This window comes from Lissotriton vulgaris, chromosome 1_2 (genome assembly GCF_964263255.1).
Source record: "Lissotriton vulgaris chromosome 1_2, aLisVul1.2, whole genome shotgun sequence".
In the NCBI taxonomy this organism is placed as follows: Eukaryota; Metazoa; Chordata; class Amphibia; order Caudata; family Salamandridae; genus Lissotriton; species Lissotriton vulgaris.
In genome coordinates, this window is record NC_141686.1 from 154,444,735 (window position 1) to 154,468,582 (window position 23,848).

The window sequence follows — 23,848 nt, forward strand, 5'->3', positions numbered from 1 at the left end:
ATTTAGCGACTCACAAATTGCGATCAATTGCGGGTCACAATTTGCAAGTCGCTAAGTGCCATGTACAGCAGTGTCTGAGACATCTACATAACCAAATGCACTTTACTCTTCACAGTCAAAAAGGAGGTGAGCATTGGTCTAGACAAATTTGATTGGAAAAGCACCATTTGCCCACTCATTTTTTAAATTTTAAAATGTTCTCGGGGTAGTTCGGGTTCACTCGCTGCGCTCGCTCACTGGGGTGTGCTACACCACTAATTTTACACCGCACCACATGCAAATCTCACCAGCCGCCACTGACATTTACTGTTATGCCTGACCCGTTTCGCGTTACACTTTATTCAGGTCGTTGCACACGCGCACATTTCTCCCTCTTATCGAAGTTGAAATGTTGGCATGTATGGTCATTGGAGTCCAACAGACTGCTTAGGAGTCTCAGTCTTTCCATGCCACCAGCAGTGCACTATATCTGTGGCAATGGTCCTCCACCCTGCTGTTCGCTGACAACTGCAAAGCATTAGGAACAACAATAGAGTGGATCTGTACCAAACACTCCTTAAAATGTATTGTGGGCAGTGAATTCCAACGTTCATTTGTTTAGTACTTGGTACAAATTCATTGGCCTCCTCAACTCCCTTCAAATGCTTTACTGCTACTATATATTTTACAATTCTCACTAACATTGAAGCGAGCAAAGGGAGCCCGTGTTACTGTAATTGAATTTATATATCAGAACCCATTGCCAAAGTACAATATCAGACCGGTAAAATGCTAGACCTTGAGAGAGGGCTTGGCTGGAAGCGTGTTATCAGGGCTTTATGTGGGATGAAGGAAATGAGGGGGGATGGAAGGAAGGAAGAGGTGTGGTGCAAGTGGAGGAGGTGTGGTGCAGTGGAAGAGGTGTGGCGCTGTGGCCAGAGCGGGGCATTATCTGGGATAAAGGAAAGGAGAGAGATGGAAGAATGGAAGAGGTGGAGCGCAGTGGAAGAGGTGTGGTGCAGAGGCCAGAGCGATTGACTCCAGAACACGAGGGCTCACGGTCTGATCGCTGGCGGCAGGTTAGCCCAGCACCATGTGACTCTGGGAAATTGCTTGCTTAATCTTCTCGACGGCCCCCAGCACTGGGATACCTCGCCTAAGGTAGCTGAGCGCTTTACAAATGCTGGTTATTATTATTTTTAATTATTTTTTATTGAAGTTTTATTCAATCGCAAGTACAAAGAATAGGAACAAGAGTTCCAACTGAAACCAGCCAGCATGTCATGACATTGATACAAAAGGCCTCACAATACAAGACATCGGAGCATAACAGATAGAATGGTACATCAAGTGAGTTGCATGCACAAATCTAGGTAGCAATACATCCATGTACATACCATAATTTTAGTTTATTCTATTGCAGATTTGAAGATCTCATGAATGAGCGGTGGTAAACAAATAGCAAGATACAGACAAACCCACACTATCACAACCATGTGTGGCAGGAATTTTGCAATGGAAATGTAAAACAATCCAGTAGCACAAGATAACATAGCATTAGGCATCTGCGCCGGGACTAGACACAGGGGAGTCAGATCTATTTCGCACTTAGGAATGGTTCCCAAATATCACGTGGTCTTGACGTCAGGGGCATTTTAGTTCCCAAAATATGCCAAGTTGTGTGTGGCCATATGTCACATCCATCAGCCAATCATTAAAACCAGGTACCCTCTTTCTCCCCCAATGGACAACAACCTGTCGTCTCGCATAAAACAAGAGAAGTGCATGTAATTTGCGCTGTCTTGGTGGTGTGTCTTTCACATAGCCCAAAATGCCCAATGCAGGGGAGGGAGCGTCCGTTCTGCCAACGATCTGGTTACCCGCAGTAAAGACCTCCAGCCAAAATGTAGTAAGTCGTGGACAATCCCATGCAATATGCAAAAAGGATGCAGGGGCATGCCCACATCGCCAACATCTGTCATCTTCCCTAATCTTCATGTGATATAGGCTGATTGGTGTCCTGTAATACCTATGCAAAAATGTAAAATGTATTAAGCAAAGTCTTTAATTAGGGGAAAGCTCAGTCAACTGTCTGCAACAGAATTCCCACTGTTCTTCTGTCAATTGAGGGTCAAATTCGCTGTTCCACTGTTGTAAGGACTTTGGCTGGATCACCGGAGTTGTGTTTTGCATACTGGTATACAAGCACATAACTAGTTTGCGTGGGGAAGCGGATTTCAGGATCTGTTCTAAAGCTGGCAGTGGTGGGGGAGCCTTGGGAAATCCTGCCCAAAGTGCACGACATGCAGATTTCAATTTGTGATACAAAAACATCTCTGCAAAGGATGCAGCGCGAACCACAGTCACAGCAGGGGGGGGCCCTAAACTCACCATTCAGATATAAATCAGCAAATGTATACCGGTGCATATCTTTGACCAGGGCCTTACTCACTCTGTCTCCATTGCAGGGCAACATGGGATGGACGGTGCATATAGGATAGGGACATTCGCTCTCCTTTGCAGTGCAGTCCACGCCCAGTGCAAGGTGCCTGCCATGTCCACATCTCCCCTAGGGCGCTGTGACTTTTGGTACAGCGCCACTCTGAGCGGCACTGGGGACACTGATAGGGCGTCTGATGCCCCCAGAAATGAAGAAATTGGTCCTGGGCAGATAGAGCATATAATTGCATGTCAGGGACACCCAGTCCGCCCTGCCTCAATGGAAGAGTCGATAGGTCCCATGAGACCCTGGCCTGCCCTCCGGCCTAAACCAGCAGTTATGATCTCAGGCGTGAAAAAAATGTTGTGTAAGGGGGATTGGCACGTTCAATAACAGATAGAGGAACTTTGGCGAAACAACCATTTTTGTCAGCGCTATCTTCCCAGCAATGGACAAAGGTAATCTAGACCAAAGTTCAACTTTACCCTCCAACCATGTGTATTTCCTGCCAAAATGTAAATTCCAAATCTCCTGCAGATCTTGGCTTGGCCACACCCCCAGATATTTGACTGCCTCAGCCTCCCAACGCAGTGGGAATTCAGATGTCACTATGAGAGTACCATACATCAGTAGGAAAATTACTGATTTCATCCAATTAATGGAGACACCCGCTAGTCCTCCAAATCTGATAAATTCTCTGAGGACGGTAATCCAGATTGTCTTCTTGGTTGAGAATGTACAAGGTCACATCATCTGCATAAAGCGAAATCAGGAGGCTACGGGTGCTGAAACCAATAGCCCGCGCCGTATGATTCTGTTGAATTCTCGCAGCCAGTGGTTCCATGGGGATGGCAAAGAGCAGGGGAAAAGGGGGCATCCCTGTCTTGTACCACGCCTTGATATTTGGAATGGGCTAAATAGCAAACCATTGACTCTGATCCGAGCCAGCGGCAGAGTATACAATAACTTTATATAATTTATATAAATGTAAAAATGTAAATTGATACTTGTATAGCGCACTACTCACCCGCAAGGGTCTCAAGGCGCTTGTACAAATACTGCTGTGGAACCCATCCTGGCTTTTCCTGTGAGGCGTCCACTCCTGGGCACCCCCAAGGTGGAGGCCAAGCATCCTTAGCGTTGTGGGGGCCGTTGTGGAGATTAGGCAAGCTATTGCCCAGAGTTGCAGAGTGGGACTCAATGATTGGAATAGGACCGAGGCGAGAATTATCAGGTCCGTGGAATTTTTGAGCCCAAGACCCGCCAAGGTGGGGAATTAAACCCTGGTCCCGTACTAGACCTCTGCATCAGGGTCTGCCGCTCTAATCATTGAGCCACACTTGGGGCTTAAGCCCATGCATGCAAGTATTTTGAAAAAGTACGGCGACTCAAGCGTATCAAACGCTTTCGTCACGTCCAAAAAGATGGCCATGGCGTGTACATCTGGGTGAAGGTAGTGTAACATAGAGAAGAGTGTCCGCAAGTTGTGTGAAGTTGACTGTCCAGGGATAAACCCTGATTGGTCTGGGAGTGCAATCATTGGAAGAAGTGGTTGCAATCTATTTGCCAACAGCTTAGCATAGATTTTGACATCGACGTTAATTAAGGAGAGTGGCCTGTAGGAGTCATCATCCGTTTCTGCCTTCTAGGTTTTCAACAGAGTTATAATTATGGCTTCCCTCATTGACAGTGGCAAAGTGCCCGCCTGCAATGCTTCCTCATACACTGCATGCAATCTGGGGGCCAGTTCCTCCCCATATGTCTTGAAAAAAGCAGTAGCCAGGCCATCAGGCCCAGCGGCTTTATCAAGCGGTAAGCTTTTAATGGCCTGGGCTATGTCTTCCACTGTGATGGGGAGGTCCATGTAAACTCTATGTATATTAATAAACCACACCAAATCAATGGAGTTTAAAAAGTCCTGCAGGCCCTCTGGACTTGAAACCTGGGTAGCGGTGTATAAGGATGAATAGAAGTTTGAGAACTCGTTAAGGATCTTTGATTGGCCCCTAATAGTGTCTTCATTAGCGTTGGTAATCTCATGTACATATGCAGTGGATCTGTAGAAAAAGGTAGGGCTAAGACCTTTCTCAAGATTTGCCCGGCGCTAACCGCCCTTGTACCATTCAAGTTTACCAAGCAATGAGGCAGGCGCCGGAGACCAGAAGGCAGGAAACAGAAGTTTATTCCGACGGAGCAGAACACATCAGATCAGACAACAAGGTATCGTCTCGAGGTGCTCTAACAACTGAGCTGAGACTCAGCCTTTTATACCTTACAAAACACTTGGCATTACAGTCACAGCATTGTGAAACAAAGAAAAGATAACCCCATAATCCTCGTGCTAATCCTACCCCACATGTGTTCATAATAGGGACCCTTGACCTGCTGATAAGAGAGGGGGCAATGACGCAGCTGAATGTTCCGCTGATTATTAGGATGTGTGCGCCTGATCGTAGCCCAGGGGGTGGGGAGACCAGGATCAATAGTGGGTCCTTTGAAGAGGAGTGACTTCATACAATAGAGGGCAGTAAATGGTATCTCCTGGCTTAGGCGATGGCCTCGGACATGTGTGGTCAGTCGGACTCGGGGGAAGGGGTCATCAAAGGAGTGGTATTCATGCCGCATGGACAATCGAGCGCGGAGGGAAGGCTTGTCAACAGAGGGGCATTCATGGAAGGAAAGGAGGTGTTGGTCAGGCGCGGCCGTGACTCCCAAGGACAGGGTCTTGCAGAAGGAGAAGGTTTATGACTTGTCCATGTGAGGGACAAGTCCCTAGCGCTGCGGCGGAATTGTCGCCGCAGCGAAGGGGTTAAATCGGCAGATGACCTTTCCTTCATTAGCAGTCAAACACTAATGTTTAGGTTCACGTATCACAGGCTACAGGGGTGATAAAGCAGCTCTATCCAACCTTTCCTGTGGAACCACAACAATTGAAATCACTGCAACTATTATTCACTACGCCCACGCCTACTCACATGGTCTCTAAACTGTATGTTACCTTACAGGAAGACATAGCGGGCACTACGCATAGGGCATGGGAGAAGTGGAATGTATGCTTAGATACCCCTTTATCAGAGGAAGAATGGGCTGCAACTTGTGCATTAACAAGCTTACTGACGCCCAATGGGAACCTGCGTATATTGCATTTTTAATACCTACATCAGACATACCATACACTAGAGCGGCTTTGCCGGTATGGATTACGCATGGACTCCAGGTGTCTACGATGCAATGTTGATAATGCAGATTTTATACATCTTGCGTGGCATTGTGTAGCGGTGGAAAACTATTGGGCGCAGATCACGCAAATGCTGGGGAAAATGGTGGAAACTGTAATTGCATGTGATGTTCCTACATGCCTCTTGGTTCTGGTGCCAGATGTACGTGCTGTAAAACGCAAATTTTGCGCCATTGCCTTATTAATGGCCAAACGTAGAGTGTCTTTGAATTGGGGTAGCAAGTCGGCTCCAAGGGTCAAGCATTGGATTCAAGATATAGTGTACTGTAAAGACACCCTGCAAACATATGAAGAAGAATTACCTGCAGGTTCGAGACCAAAAGATTATTGGAAATATTTCATAGAATACCTGAACACGCATGAAATTGAGTGACTGGTTGTATAAACTGTGCTAATATTAATTGTATTTATGGATTACACTGTACAGTTGTATCTGGATGAAGGGTACTGTTGTGCAACGTTTTGTATGTTCATTATAGTTTGACATTGTATATCTTTGCAAATGCTAATAAATAAAAAAAAAAAAAAAAAAAAAAAAATTGTGTTACTAAGCTGCCTTTAGTTCCAAGCCTTGCAAAACTTGCAAAGTTTATTTTACTTTTACTTGATCTCTCTCTCGTCACGCTAACGAAATTTGGTCGAACGTGACCACCTACAATTGGGACATTCTATTCCTAACGGAGTCTTGGACTAAGGATACCTCAAACCCGGATATTTACTTAGCCACCCCCCCGGACTATCGCTTCCTGGGCATTAACCGAGAAGGAAAAACTGGGGGAGGATTAGCCATCATGTTTAAATCTCACCTCAATATCTCTATAAAAAAACTTACTAACATTGAGTTGATTGAAGCCTTGTATTTCTCGATTGCCGACTCTGCATCAGTTTATTTAACTGGCATTCTAGTTTATAACCCTCCAAAAGCTTCCCCTTCCTCTTTAACGCAGTTGGTTCACATCATAACTGACCTGTCTCTTAAGCACCCGCACTTTATAGTATTAGGCGATTTTAATTTACATGCTGAGGACCCTACCTGCACCCTAGCCACTCGGTTCCTCGACTCTCTTCAGAGCCTGAGCTTGACGCAATTAATTCAAGGTCCGACACATGAGGCGGGCCATACACTGGACCTAATTTTTTCTAATCTCCCAGGTATTAGTACCTATCCCCCCCTTACCCTTACCTGGACCGACCATTACCTTCTCTCGGTCGATATCCCACTTCCTCAGTCCCCAATTCCAGTGGTATTGGGTACAGACTTCAGGAGAAAATGGCATAAAATCACGTGCTCGGCCCTAGAGCCGGTATTCAGTTGCCCTCTGGAGCCTCACATAGACAATTTAGATGCTGGTGTTTTTAAGCTCAATGCTGCCCTACTATCTGCGATTGACGGTATTGCTCCATCTCTACCGGTTTCATCTGCAAGATCTCGCCCCTCTGCTCCCTGGTTTTCAGCTGCCTTACGGGAAGAAAAAAGCCGCTGCAAAAAACTAGAACGCAGCTGGAGATTGACATACGATACAGAGGCGAAACTTATATACAAAACGGCCTTAAAGCAATTCTCCAAGCTCAAAAAAACTGCCATGAAAGAGTTCTTTACCTCGCAAATTAAAGATGCAGACAATTCGGCAAAAACTTTGTTTAAAATTGTTAAAGATTTTGTCAAACCTCCTGCAATTACACCTAACAATGTTGCCAGCCAATCTCTTTGCGATGGACTATCTGACTTCTTCCAGGAAAAAATTGAGAAAATCTCATCCACCTTCCACCCAGTTGTGGCGTCTGAGTACCCTCGTCCCCCTACATCAATTAGCCACGACACCGCTCCTGCCCTACTGGCATTCAAGGACCTCACTCCTGATTTTGCACTTAAACTTCTTATACAATGCAAATCTGGCTCCCCTTTGGACCCGGTTCCCCCTAAGATCATGACTGACTTAGCTGCCCTATTATTAGGGCCACTAACCTCCCTATGGAATGCCTCCTTACAGTTAGGCCAATTCCCCTCTGCTTGGAAAGAAGCCTTGCTTGTGCCTATCCTGAAGAAATCAGATGCGGACCCCACTCAATTCTGCAATTATCGGCCTATTTCCCTCCTCCCTAAACCAGCGAAGGTTTTGGAGAAGGCCGTCCAACTTCAACTTGCAGAATATCTCCAGACTAATTCCCTACTCCATGACTCCCAGTTTGGTTTCCGTGCGGGTTTTAGCATGGAAACAGCATTACTAGAAGTTTCAGAGACTGTTCGATAGTGTGTGGATAAGGGCGAGGAGGCCATGTTGGTTCTCCTCGACCTGTCCGCCGCTTTCGATACGGTGTCTCATCAAATACTTTTAGACCGACTGGAGCAGATTGGACTGGGTGGTTCTGCACTGTCATGGATCACTTCTTTTCTCCAGGGCCGATCGCAGAGGGTTCTCCTCAGACCTTTTAAATCAGGGTCCAAACCTCTTGCCTGTGGAGTCCCTCAGGGCTCGGCACTGAATCCTCTGTTCTTTAATGTCTACCTGGCCCCGTTGGCCAAGGTTGTGGAGGCATGCGGAGTCAGAGTGATCTCCTATGCTGATGATACACAGCTGATATTCTCCTTTAGAGATCACTCTGACTCCAGCCTCTCTAGTTTCCGCCACTGTGTGGGAGAAATCTGTTCTTGGATGGCCTCGAACCACCTTCGTCTTAACGCTGATAAGACGGAGGTCCTGTTTTTTAATCAAAAAATGACAATACCCCCCTCACTGTGGTGGCCTATGGCACTCAACCCCCCCCCCCAATCCTGGTGCACACCGCCCGTAATTTGGGATTCCAGTTTGACGACACGCTCTCCTGCAGCCCTCAAATTAATAAAGTCACGGCTGCCTGCTTTGGAAAGCTAAAAATGATGAAAAAAATCTTTCCATTCCTGCCAATGGACGCGCGCAGAACAGTTACCCAGGCTTTAATAACCTCCCATTTGGATTATGCCAACAGTCTTTATGCGGGGGCTCCTTTGTACCAAATTGAACGCCTGCAAGTAGTTCAAAACGCGGCAGCAAGACTGATTGGCAATATCCCTTTCCGACATTCGATCTCCATGTTTCGCAAAAAGCTCCATTGGCTTCCTATAGCCTGTCGGATTAAGTTTAAAATACTCACTCTTGCTTTCCGTGCTCTGAACGGTACCGGTCCAGAATACTTGAGAAAGAGACTGACATTATCCCACTCAGTGAGAGACCTACGTTCCAACAGCCTACGTCTTATGGTTGTGCCACGCTTCCGCCGCCCACGAATGGGTGGCAGAGCTTTCGCTGTCCTTGCTGTGAAACACTGGAACGGCCTCCCTTTGGACCTCAGATTTGCGCCATCTGAAGCACTGTTTCGCAGCCGCCTGAAAACATGGCTATTTTCCTTATCTTAGATAGGTCCCCCTTTATCTCTGCTGACAGTCTTTAGCGCCGGGACACCTCCGACGGAGGTAGCTGTGCGCTCTACAAGATTCATAAATAAATAAATAAATAAAACTTGCAAAGTTTATTTTACTATTGCCTCATAGCAATGCCTATTGTGAAGGACTATTTAGTACAATTAGAAAACTCTGCTCAGATTCAAGGCACAACCTAGGCAAGGACATCGAAGGGGGTCATGCTTCGACCTCTGTTTACGATGAACTGACAAGAACGAGAAACATCTTAGTTGGAATACTAGTCTCAAAACTGAATGTCTTCAAGTCGCAAAAAACTGCATGCTGTCAGTGGAAGCCACCAAAACCTCTCTTGCAGCCAGCAAAAAAGCCACATACCCAGGCCTCTCTAGTAGGTCTTAGAACTCTATCAAAATAGTTCCTAAGGAAGTGTATTTTACGTAAGATATGATACACTTTCGAATATCATTCTCCTCAGTGCTCTAAGAGTTTGAAACACATTGTTGCTTGATTATGTTAAATTCTGAAACCTTAATAAACTATTCTTGCAAACAAATTGTTGCTTTCATGTCCTTATTTGCCCCTGGTAGAGGTTTAATAAGTAAACCTCCCAGGTTCGTTCATCCATTGAGTATGTTGATTTCTCTGATCCGTACTAATATAATAAAGAGAGAGCCCAAACCTTTGAGGCGGGTAATCTCAGGAACCACAGCACCAATCCTAACACCCAATACAGCGTTGGAAAGGGCAGTTGCAGCAGAAGGACATAGACGCCCACCATATACATTTAAAAGGTAAAAGAATCGTGCCAGCAAAGTAATCCCTTGTGGGCGTGTCTGCGTTGTGCTGTAGGCGTGACAAACGCTTGGTGCGTGTGGTACGTTCCGCCCCTTCATGCCATGTCTCATATTGTGTGCTATTCCCACCCTGCTCCCTTTAAATACATCTGCACCCCATAATCATAACACCCTTACTCCTTAAAATACCCCAACACCCTTAAACACTAACCAATCTTAACCCTATAAATAAACCCTGTACCCCAAAACCCAAACCGATCCCTAAACCCTAAAAATACCCCTGTACCCCAAAACCCAAACCTAGCCCTGAACCCTTAAAATACCCCTGTACCCCAAAACCCAAACCTACCCCTGAACCCTAAAAATACCCCTGTACCCCAAAACCCAAACCTAGCCCTGAAACTTAAAAATAACCCTGTACCCCAAAACCCAAACCTACCCCAGAACCCTACAATACCCCTGTACCCCAAAAACCAAACCTAGCCCTGAACCCTAAAAATACCCTTGTACCCCAAAACCCAAACCTAGCCCTGAACCCTTAAAATACCCCTGTACCCCAAAACCCAAACCTACCCCTGAACCCTAAAAATACCCCATAACCCAAACCTAGCCCTGAACCCTAAAAATGCCCCTATACCCCAAAACCCATATCTATCCCTAAACCCTAAAACTACCCCTGTACCCCATTACCCAATTCTATATCTGAACCCTTAAAATACCCAAACACCCCAAAACATATACTTCAGTCCCCCAAAACATATACCCCTATACCCATACTTACCTTATCCAAACATTTAAAAAAAACATGCTTTTACCCTTAATGCATTTACAACGAATTTTGTTGTAAATGTATGCGTGGTAAAAGCATATAAAATGTAATGCCATGCGTTATAATGGTATTGCGGAGTCATGGTACTTTCGTAATGAAAGTATGCGGAGTGATGGTATGCGGAAAGAAAGTCGCGGAATAATGGGTGTTTACCCTCCCCCGGTAAGTACATTGGTGGCACGGCGGCTCACAGCTCCAGCAACATACTCATATTTTTTCACCACCCATTTGAAAAATGCACAGGTCTTTCTCATTGATGGCCAGCACCGACATGCACTTTTAGACAAACCTCCCGCCACAAGTTCTAGAATTGCGGACTTCAGAGCTTGGGAGCTACGTTCGAATCTCTGCATCAGCTCAACATCCTGTGATTCCAGGCAAATCGCTTTGTCTCCCCGTGCCTACCATAAATGAATGTGTTCTTCTGTAATGTAAATTGTGCTCATGCCATGTTGCCTAGTTCGCGCTATATAATAATGCAAGGAAAAATAAAGTAGGGAAACTCGAGTTCACACACTACTGAACGCGCACTCTTAAGTGCATCAGCAGTGCACTGTGAATCGGAGCGTTTCACAGGCCTGTCACAGATAAGAAATGCTATCAAAATGAAATCCTACAAAATAATATACTACTGGCCGGCAGCAATACATACCCGGACAACGTCGGGACGGGCTGCTAGTTAAATTATATTGTGATTTAGGCTCTAAAATGCCTTCAAGCATTTGGCTTCATAGGTTCTTGTTCAATGTTGAATATGTATTTTAGGATCGGAGCTTGGTCCGCCTTTACAGGATTGCCTGTTTAGCTGTTGATTTCTATGCACACATCTCTTAGCTTGGACGAATACCAGGCATTAGATGTCGTATTTTTGTATTTCTCCCTCAGGTTCCATAGAGTTGTGCTGCTTTGATAAATCAGACTGTGCTGGTAGCAGATTTGGGGCCAGATGTACGACCGTGGCATTTAGCGACTCACAAATTGCGATCAATTGCGGGTCACAATTTGCAAGTCGCTAAGTGCCATGTACAGCAGTGTCTGAGACATCTACATAACCAAATGCACTTTACTCTTCACAGTCAAAAAGGAGGTGAGCATTGGTCTAGACAAATTTGATTGGAAAAGCACCATTTGCCCACTCATTTTTTAAATTTTAAAATGTTCTCGGGGTAGTTCGGGTTCACTCGCTGCGCTCGCTCACTGGGGTGTGCTACACCACTAATTTTACACCGCACCACATGCAAATCTCACCAGCCGCCACTGACATTTACTGTTATGCCTGACCCGTTTCGCGTTACACTTTATTCAGGTCGTTGCACACGCGCACATTTCTCCCTCTTATCGAAGTTGAAATGTTGGCATGTATGGTCATTGGAGTCCAACAGACTGCTTAGGAGTCTCAGTCTTTCCATGCCACCAGCAGTGCACTATATCTGTGGCAATGGTCCTCCACCCTGCTGTTCGCTGACAACTGCAAAGCATTAGGAACAACAATAGAGTGGATCTGTACCAAACACTCCTTAAAATGTATTGTGGGCAGTGAATTCCAACGTTCATTTGTTTAGTACTTGGTACAAATTCATTGGCCTCCTCAACTCCCTTCAAATGCTTTACTGCTACTATATATTTTACAATTCTCACTAACATTGAAGCGAGCAAAGGGAGCCCGTGTTACTGTAATTGAATTTATATATCAGAACCCATTGCCAAAGTACAATATCAGACCGGTAAAATGCTAGACCTTGAGAGAGGGCTTGGCTGGAAGCGTGTTATCAGGGCTTTATGTGGGATGAAGGAAATGAGGGGGGATGGAAGGAAGGAAGAGGTGTGGTGCAAGTGGAGGAGGTGTGGTGCAGTGGAAGAGGTGTGGCGCTGTGGCCAGAGCGGGGCATTATCTGGGATAAAGGAAAGGAGAGAGATGGAAGAATGGAAGAGGTGGAGCGCAGTGGAAGAGGTGTGGTGCAGAGGCCAGAGCGATTGACTCCAGAACACGAGGGCTCACGGTCTGATCGCTGGCGGCAGGTTAGCCCAGCACCATGTGACTCTGGGAAATTGCTTGCTTAATCTTCTCGACGGCCCCCAGCACTGGGATACCTCGCCTAAGGTAGCTGAGCGCTTTACAAATGCTGGTTATTATTATTTTTAATTATTTTTTATTGAAGTTTTATTCAATCGCAAGTACAAAGAATAGGAACAAGAGTTCCAACTGAAACCAGCCAGCATGTCATGACATTGATACAAAAGGCCTCACAATACAAGACATTGGAGCATAACAGATAGAATGGTACATCAAGTGAGTTGCATGCACAAATCTAGGTAGCAATACATCCATGTACATACCATAATTTTAGTTTATTCTATTGCAGATTTGAAGATCTCATGAATGAGCGGTGGTAAACAAATAGCAAGATACAGACAAACCCACACTATCACAACCATGTGTGGCAGGAATTTTGCAATGGAAATGTAAAACAATCCAGTAGCACAAGATAACATAGCATTAGGCATCTGCGCCGGGACTAGACACAGGGGAGTCAGATCTATTTCGCACTTAGGAATGGTTCCCAAATATCACGTGGTCTTGACGTCAGGGGCATTTTAGTTCCCAAAATATGCCAAGTTGTGTGTGGCCATATGTCACATCCATCAGCCAATCATTAAAACCAGGTACCCTCTTTCTCCCCCAATGGACAACAACCTGTCGTCTCGCATAAAACAAGAGAAGTGCATGTAATTTGCGCTGTCTTGGTGGTGTGTCTTTCACATAGCCCAAAATGCCCAATGCAGGGGAGGGAGCGTCCGTTCTGCCAACGATCTGGTTACCCGCAGTAAAGACCTCCAGCCAAAATGTAGTAAGTCGTGGACAATCCCATGCAATATGCAAAAAGGATGCAGGGGCATGCCCACATCGCCAACATCTGTCATCTTCCCTAATCTTCATGTGATATAGGCTGATTGGTGTCCTGTAATACCTATGCAAAAATGTAAAATGTATTAAGCAAAGTCTTTAATTAGGGGAAAGCTCAGTCAACTGTCTGCAACAGAATTCCCACTGTTCTTCTGTCAATTGAGGGTCAAATTCGCTGTTCCACTGTTGTAAGGACTTTGGCTGGATCACCGGAGTTGTGTTTTGCATACTGGTATACAAGCACATAACTAGTTTGCGTGGGGAAGCGGATTTCAGGATCTGTTCTAAAGCTGGCAGTGGTGGGGGAGCCTTGGGAAATCCTGCCCAAAGTGCACGACATGCAGATTTCAATTTGTGATACAAAAACATCTCTGCAAAGGATGCAGCGCGAACCACAGTCACAGCAGGGGGGGGCCCTAAACTCACCATTCAGATATAAATCAGCAAATGTATACCGGTGCATATCTTTGACCAGGGCCTTACTCACTCTGTCTCCATTGCAGGGCAACATGGGATGGACGGTGCATATAGGATAGGGACATTCGCTCTCCTTTGCAGTGCAGTCCACGCCCAGTGCAAGGTGCCTGCCATGTCCACATCTCCCCTAGGGCGCTGTGACTTTTGGTACAGCGCCACTCTGAGCGGCACTGGGGACACTGATAGGGCGTCTGATGCCCCCAGAAATGAAGAAATTGGTCCTGGGCAGATAGAGCATATAATTGCATGTCAGGGACACCCAGTCCGCCCTGCCTCAATGGAAGAGTCGATAGGTCCCATGAGACCCTGGCCTGCCCTCCGGCCTAAACCAGCAGTTATGATCTCAGGCGTGAAAAAAATGTTGTGTAAGGGGGATTGGCACGTTCAATAACAGATAGAGGAACTTTGGCGAAACAACCATTTTTGTCAGCGCTATCTTCCCAGCAATGGACAAAGGTAATCTAGACCAAAGTTCAACTTTACCCTCCAACCATGTGTATTTCCTGCCAAAATGTAAATTCCAAATCTCCTGCAGATCTTGGCTTGGCCACACCCCCAGATATTTGACTGCCTCAGCCTCCCAACGCAGTGGGAATTCAGATGTCACTATGAGAGTACCATACATCAGTAGGAAAATTACTGATTTCATCCAATTAATGGAGACACCCGCTAGTCCTCCAAATCTGATAAATTCTCTGAGGACGGTAATCCAGATTGTCTTCTTGGTTGAGAATGTACAAGGTCACATCATCTGCATAAAGCGAAATCAGGAGGCTACGGGTGCTGAAACCAATAGCCCGCGCCGTATGATTCTGTTGAATTCTCGCAGCCAGTGGTTCCATGGGGATGGCAAAGAGCAGGGGAAAAGGGGGCATCCCTGTCTTGTACCACGCCTTGATATTTGGAATGGGCTAAATAGCAAACCATTGACTCTGATCCGAGCCAGCGGCAGAGTATACAATAACTTTATATAATTTATATAAATGTAAAAATGTAAATTGATACTTGTATAGCGCACTACTCACCCGCAAGGGTCTCAAGGCGCTTGTACAAATACTGCTGTGGAACCCATCCTGGCTTTTCCTGTGAGGCGTCCACTCCTGGGCACCCCCAAGGTGGAGGCCAAGCATCCTTAGCGTTGTGGGGGCCGTTGTGGAGATTAGGCAAGCTATTGCCCAGAGTTGCAGAGTGGGACTCAATGATTGGAATAGGACCGAGGCGAGAATTATCAGGTCCGTGGAATTTTTGAGCCCAAGACCCGCCAAGGTGGGGAATTGAACCCTGGTCCCGTACTAGACCTCTGCATCAGGGTCTGCCGCTCTAATCATTGAGCCACACTTGGGGCTTAAGCCCATGCATGCAAGTATTTTGAAAAAGTACGGCGACTCAAGCGTATCAAACGCTTTCGTCACGTCCAAAAAGATGGCCATGGCGTGTACATCTGGGTGAAGGTAGTGTAACATAGAGAAGAGTGTCCGCAAGTTGTGTGAAGTTGACTGTCCAGGGATAAACCCTGATTGGTCTGGGAGTGCAATCATTGGAAGAAGTGGTTGCAATCTATTTGCCAACAGCTTAGCATAGATTTTGACATCGACGTTAATTAAGGAGAGTGGCCTGTAGGAGTCATCATCCGTTTCTGCCTTCTAGGTTTTCAACAGAGTTATAATTATGGCTTCCCTCATTGACAGTGGCAAAGTGCCCGCCTGCAATGCTTCCTCATACACTGCATGCAATCTGGGGGCCAGTTCCTCCCCATATGTCTTGAAAAAAGCAGTAGCCAGGCCATCAGGCCCAGCGGCTTTATCAAGCGGTAAGCTTTTAATGGCCTGGGCTATGTCTTCCACTGTGATGGGGAGGTCCATGTAAACTCTATGTATATTAATAAACCACACCAAATCAATGGAGTTTAAAAAGTCCTGCAGGCCCTCTGGACTTGAAACCTGGGTAGCGGTGTATAAGGATGAATAGAAGTTTGAGAACTCGTTAAGGATCTTTGATTGGCCCCTAATAGTGTCTTCATTAGCGTTGGTAATCTCATGTACATATGCAGTGGATCTGTAGAAAAAGGTAGGGCTAAGACCTTTCTCAAGATTTGCCCGGCGCTAACCGCCCTTGTACCATTCAAGTTTACCAAGCAATGAGGCAGGCGCCGGAGACCAGAAGGCAGGAAACAGAAGTTTATTCCGACGGAGCAGAACACATCAGATCAGACAACAAGGTATCGTCTCGAGGTGCTCTAACAACTGAGCTGAGACTCAGCCTTTTATACCTTACAAAACACTTGGCATTACAGTCACAGCATTGTGAAACAAAGAAAAGATAACCCCATAATCCTCGTGCTAATCCTACCCCACATGTGTTCATAATAGGGACCCTTGACCTGCTGATAAGAGAGGGGGCAATGACGCAGCTGAATGTTCCGCTGATTATTAGGATGTGTGCGCCTGATCGTAGCCCAGGGGGTGGGGAGACCAGGATCAATAGTGGGTCCTTTGAAGAGGAGTGACTTCATACAATAGAGGGCAGTAAATGGTATCTCCTGGCTTAGGCGATGGCCTCGGACATGTGTGGTCAGTCGGACTCGGGGGAAGGGGTCATCAAAGGAGTGGTATTCATGCCGCATGGACAATCGAGCGCGGAGGGAAGGCTTGTCAACAGAGGGGCATTCATGGAAGGAAAGGAGGTGTTGGTCAGGCGCGGCCGTGACTCCCAAGGACAGGGTCTTGCAGAAGGAGAAGGTTTATGACTTGTCCATGTGAGGGAGAAGGAGGGGGTCAGGGTGCGCGCAGGGTCAGAGTCGCACAGAGAGAGAGAGGTCTTATGACCCGTACATGAGAGAACAGGGGCAGTCAGATACAGCTGGGGGGCTATGTCAGCTGAGGCGAAGGATGCCTCTTCAAGAGGGAAATGGGGGGGGGGGTGCCTGGGTCAAGCAGGAGGGTTGCCTTTTATAGCAGGGTCGCGCAGAGTGCTGGGTTTCATGGTTTATGCATGTGAGAGTGGGAGGGGGGTGCTCAAATGCGCGCAGGAGGGAAGCCAGTGATTCTAATGAGTGGGCAAGAGGCCAAGGTGCCTAAAATGGCTGTTATGTACATATGGGCACGGGCTTTTACTGGGGGAGTGATACGGTCAATATTTTATGGTATTCATGGTGCATACAGGGAGAGGAGTGGGAAAAAGGGAAATGAACGCTGCTTATGTACATCAATTTGTCTATTTTCCACAGTCGCCCCTTTTTACATAACAGAGTTCATTTTTGTAGTTGATGGGGGTACATATAAACAATGAAGTTCATTTTCCTATCCTTCCTAGTTAAGGGGCGCACATATAAACATGTGGTTGATGAAATAGCATTTGTCAATACTAACATATTGCATAAAAATCATGAACAGTTGGTGCGATTGGCAAAATGCAGTACATAGGAAATTGCATTTGTAAACGTACTACATAGCATAAATGCTTCTGACTTTCAAAAACGAATGTGACCAATGAACATTTTGACCAAGTAGTTGAGGGAGGAATTCAGTCCAATAAGATCTCTTCGTCACAGTGTCTTTTTAGTAGTGAGCCATCACTGGTAGGCTCTAGTCCGTGTCCTTTCGTTGGCGCTGTTGAGCACCGGCGGTGGAGCTATAGGTCCAGCTCGGTTCTATCCTTACGCGTTGCAGGGTGCGGTCAGTCCTCTGCTGTTAGACCACAGTCCTGTTCCCTAACCAATCCTTTTAGTGGCGCCTTAAGTTTGGCACCTATATTTCCGTGGCGTAACCCCATTTCCATCTAGATGCTGTTCTTCCTTTCAGCAGAGAGTCGCATGGAAAAGAGGGTGTGTTGTTTCGATAGTCGATGGGAGTGAGAGGGCGGAGTGGGGGCAGATTTCCTGGGACACACCAAAGGGACCAAGGGAGCAATGGATTACAAGCAAGCGGGCCCATCAATCGGGTTTGAAAAGAGGGACGGAGGCTCCAGGCACACGTGGGTTGGCGGACAGAGAGCTTCAGGACAGCCCTTCATCCTTTCTTTTACCGCCTTTGGGAGTGCTGCCTCGTCCCGTTTCTTGTTGTGCTGCGGCTCCACCTTTGGTCGAGGTCGCATGTGTCTCATGATCTGCAGCCATGCTGTGCGTCACGTCCGGCCCTTCTCCTCCGGTGATTGAGTATCTTTAAATGGGTAAAAACAAGTTTTAGAGACCTGGCAGGAGAAGAGATTTTTGCATTTGAATTCCACTCGCAATCCTAGCACCTGGCGTTATGCTCATTGGTCATAGTCAGAAGTCTATTACCATGAAGTAAGTAGGTGGGTATTTCTACTGCGGTCGCACCAAGTCTAATCGGCGTTCGTTCATGACATATATGGACAGAGGTCAGACTCTTATCACCTGCGTATTTCAACAAAAACCCCAAGATTGACAACATTCAGGGGAGACTCGTCCTTCTAACCCGAGCCTTAACAGTCTTACATTTCCCTTTAGAGCTGGCTAACTCTTTCAAACAGAGCGGGGGTGCAATCATTGAAAGACAGGGTCAAACAGGTTTTTCTCGAGGGGCGGCAGTTACTCATGGTCATCAGATATATATATCGGGGACAGTAGCTGGGGTCAATCAAGTGGGGCGGGGACGCTTTGGGCATTCGCGCTTGGGTGCAAAGGGGGTGGGGCAATCTGGGCATTGGGGGTCAATCTGGACCTTGGCGCTTGTCTCTAACAATAAAAATTAGGATGCCATTGACATATAGTCCCCTTTTTAAGAGGGCCAGATTAGGGGACCTTAGTCGTCTCACCTGTCCTTTCCTTCTCAGCCAATTCGAGTTCATTCATTTTGTAGAAAGGAGAGGTAGTAATATGGCGAGATACAATCATTTTAGTTTCGGTCAATTTCGCTGAACACCTTCGCGTTCAATAAGTATCCAATCAGACTGGTGCCGACGGGGCACAATATTACCATACAAAAAGGATGGGACAGGGGGACTCTCGTAGGGAGTGAGAGTCGTCCGCAACCTAAACGAGCCATTCGGTACACGTATGACATGTAGAGAGAGGGAGAGAGAGAGAGAGAGAGAGAGAGAGAGAGAGAGAGAGAGAGAGACGTGTACGAAAATAGGTCATTTAGTGTGCTCACAACACAGAACGACAGAGGTCAGGTAACACGCAAACGCAGACAGAGGGAAGACATAAACCCGTACATTACATACACACAAACTCAGACAAGGGAAGACAGTACATGTGTTACATACAAAAGAGTTCACGACAAAACATAAAACAGTTATTGGCCAAACAGAACTTCTGCATGCTGCGCATCTTTAGTATCCTATTTATCTACGTGCTGAGCTCTTTTTACCTTTTTCCTCCTTTTCCTCTCATTTCCCTTTTCGTTTGTTATTTCTTCGAGCCTTCTCATTTGCCAATACTTACACCTCGATTAGTTGATCAGAAATTAACCTGGTCGCGCTATTTACCCATGGTTGGATCTTAAATCATTTTTCAGTTTCTTCCTTTGGTGGGAAGTTCTCCAGGCTGAGGCAACGGCAAGTATTGATCGGGAGAACAGTCGGACAGCTTGGCTAGATCTATAATGTGAGAAGGGGGGGGGGGAGCAGTATTTTTGAACATCAGCAACATTTCTAACTTCCCAGACGGCAGCAGCCTTGGTAACCCTAACTCTTGCATTTTTCTTCTGTCCTTTCCCTACCTAGTCAAACGTCTAGTTACATTCTTTAACGTGTTATCTCAAGTCAATTTTCGTCATACAGTACCCGTCAAGTCTCTATGTCAGTCCATCCTCCCAGCCGTTCTAACGTGCTAATTTCCAGTCAATTTCCGTCATACAGTACCCGTCGAGTTTCTATGTCAGTCCATTTTCTCAGTCGCTATGCTCTAATGGAGGAACAGTCATATTTAAGTCTATGTCTCTAAAAACTTATCGTTATAAGGACTATGCTCATATTCCCTCCTTCCCTTTTTCGTCGGTTGTTCGATCATCGTTCTCCCATACTTCAGCCGATGTTCCAACGCGACCTGCAGAAGGGAGGAGAAAGAAGGGGTGGGGGGCAGCATTCAAACCTCATCAGCATGCAGTAATCCGGAAATGTTTTTACCTACCACATACTCGACCTATCTCCACGTAGTGCATTTCTTTGCCATCTCGGCGTTTAAGCCCAGAGGGACCAGTAGCGTCAGATAGATAATCATTGATGATCTGCGTATCTACATGAGTTACTTGGTCGCGACCCCTTTAGGTTGCGTGCAAGGGTGGCGGTCAGGTGGCATTTCTGTGGTGTCGTTAAAAAGCGTCTAAAACACTTTTCCGGCTGCCTGTCACACATAATGTAGCTGCTAAATATCGGGTCCTTTTTAACCTTCAGCCTTCATCATACTTATTCTTTGCTCATAGTAGTAAAATCATCCAAAACTCATTAATGCAACCGCTACAACTATGCTTTCTTTTTCAAAATACTTTTAATAAAAAAAGTGTTGATGTATAAATACAGGCCTACAACCCAGTGGACCGGCCACGGAGCAGATTGGAACTGTACATAAGAAGAACGAAGTTGGGGGCAGTTCATTGCATAAAGTGCAGCAGTGCAATAAAATCGTATCAAACTTCCCTACAGAGCAAGCATGATGCATGTCAAGAAGTCAGTTCTCAATTAATTCATTAATTCATTATCCAGATGCTCACTCGGTTCCCAAATTACACCATTTCATTGTTCCCAATCATAATTAGTACCCACCCTAGATCAGTTCATTGTCCAAACACATGGTCAATATCTGTCTTACATTGCTTCTTTCTTTAAACACATACTCATTATCCATCTTATCGACTTCCATTGTCCAAAAAATGCATACATATCTCAGTGCATCAATATTCGAGCAATCCGGGTGAACAGGGAGTTCGAAAGTTTTGTTTCGTGTATCGGCGCCATTTTGGGCGAGGTCAGGCAGGTTCCGGTATAGTCAGAATGTCTTCAATGACTCATGGTTGGACCAGAACCTTCCGTTGGTAGTTCAAAAAGTTTTGCGTAATGTGGTAACAGTCTAACAATATGGACCATCAGTCAAAGAGTGGGGAGGGCGGCAACAATTTTCCTACCGGGTCACTCTGGTGTTCCACCGGAACTGAACAAGTCTGTACCTTGGCTGTGTTTTAGCCATTTCCAAACTGAGGCTGGCACCGGCAGGAGTGCGTCGATGTCGCGGTTCCCAGTGAGGGGGACGGGGGCACCCATGCAAAGGGGTCGGGGGCCCCCCGGCTCTCATAGAATCTTCAAAGTCGAGGAGAGAAGGCATGGGGCGTGTGCCCGTCCCGGGCAAAAGACCGCTTTTCGATGTGGACCCTCTTTAAGTAAAGAGCGTTGGGGTGTCGCTGGAAGCCTCCACCTGGAGGGAGGTGGGGGAGGCCCGTTCGCGTCACCTCCCCCTTCCAGCGACCCCGCGCCGTTCCTCGGCTCCGCCGCTTCGATATTGGCCGTGCTGGCTATTGAAGATGGGGGGGGAGGTCGGTGGCTGAGGCAAGACAGCCCCCCCCCCTTTTGACATGTGGCGGGACTACCTCCAACTCTCCAGAGGTGGACATGTGGCGGGGCTACTTGCGCTTGTCCAGGCGTCGGCATGTGGCGGGACTACCTGCGCTTGTCCAGGCGTTGACATGTGGCGGCACTACCTGTAACTATCCAGGAATTTGACATGTGGCGGGACTACCTGTAAGCGGCGCCGTTCTCGCTTTTGACTTCGGCCTTCTTTGCGGGTCGGACCAGGCAAGAGACAGAGGGGGGGGGGGGTGGTCGGTGGCTGAGGCAAGACAGCCCCCCCCCCCGTGGCCTGCAGGGCAGCAGAGGAGGAGAGAAGGAGAGGCCATCACGGTTTTCTGGGCCGTCCGCCCCACAGCCTCCCCTTCCGACTGCGTCCAGGCGAGCCCCGCATGCCTCGAGGCCTCGCCTACCGGATGGGCGTAACCGCGGACCTGTGGCACTTCGGGAGTTTCCGGGATGGGGGTAGGTACCTATTGATTTGTATCTATTTCACGTGGCCGTTATTTGGGCGTGGTGGGCAATGAGGCAGACATGTTTAGGGCAGGAATAGGCAACGGAACCTAGCTACCTCGTGGCTTGCCTGCTGTCAAACTTGTCTTCCCTCGCCATTTGTATGTTTCTTATTACGGGTTGTTTCTAGCGTTTCTTATTTTATTTTTAGCGAAGTTGATAACTCCTCAGTGGCCTACTGATTTCGCTCAACTCCTTTTCTTGTATTTTTATGCCATAACCTATTATAAGCTATAGTCCATGCTTAGTGAACATGTCCTTATTAGGGGTGCCCTCCAGTGGAGCTGGATGGTTCATCTCTAATAAGCGGTCCGGGCTAAACAGGCTACCAACCAGTGGGGAGAAGACAGGCATGACGGATTACAACGGGGACAAAAGTCTGCACTACCTATCTTATCACGGCGGGCAAAGACTAGACAGAATATTTCTATTCTCCGTTGTTTGCCGGCGGTGAATACCTCAAACGAACCAATACCGAACAATCGGTCAATCAAAACAATTCAGTGGGGAGAATAAGTGGGCACGAAAAGTTATCGTTACCCACTCTTTCTCTACCTGCAAAGAGAGACCTTGTTCTTCCCTGTTTGCAGACAAAGAATCTCCAGACAATAATCCACGAACGGCAGTTCGGGAAACAGTGGGGGAGGAAGATAGGCACGACGGATTACAATGGGGACAAAAGTCTGCGTTACCTATCCTTCACTGTTTGCAAAGAGAGAGCCTGTTTGTTTTTCCCCGTTTGCAGACAGCGAATCTCCAGAGGTTTCAACAAAGCGTAATACTAGTATTATCCAAACAAAACAAGTTTCCTCAATTCGTCGTGTTTACACGACCTTACCCGGACCGCATGGACGGTTTCCTGTCCTCTGGATCCAGCGCCCGATCGTCCTCTCTCCTTCGTGATGTTCGCGGCACTCCTGATGGTTCCCAGTCAGGACCGTAGATCACTCGAGAGAGGTCTGTTCAGAACTAGTGAAGGTCGGATGATCGGCTGTCAGACGAGGGTCTATCGGACACGAGCTCTTCCCGATCGTTGCAGTCGTTCACTCTGTCGTCGGGACCTCTCCCACTGGATCCACGTGTCGCTGATGGGCCCCACGCTTTGGGACGCCAATTGTAGAAAAAGGTAGGGCTAAGACCTTTCTCAAGATTTGCCCGGCGCTAACCGCCCTTGTACCATTCAAGTTTACCAAGCAATGAGGCAGGCGCCGGAGACCAGAAGGCAGGAAACAGAAGTTTATTCCGACGGAGCAGAACACATCAGATCAGACAACAAGGTATCGTCTCGAGGTGCTCTAACAACTGAGCTGAGACTCAGCCTTTTATACCTTACAAAACACTTGGCATTACAGTCACAGCATTGTGAAACAAAGAAAAGATAACCCCATAATCCTCGTGCTAATCCTACCCCACATGTGTTCATAATAGGGACCCTTGACCTGCTGATAAGAGAGGGGGCAATGACGCAGCTGAATGTTCCGCTGATTATTAGGATGTGTGCGCCTGATCGTAGCCCAGGGGGTGGGGAGACCAGGATCAATAGTGGGTCCTTTGAAGAGGAGTGACTTCATACAATAGAGGGCAGTAAATGGTATCTCCTGGCTTAGGCGATGGCCTCGGACATGTGTGGTCAGTCGGACTCGGGGGAAGGGGTCATCAAAGGAGTGGTATTCATGCCGCGTGGACAATCGAGCGCGGAGGGAAGGCTTGTCAACAGAGGGGCATTCATGGAAGGAAAGGAGGTGTTGGTCA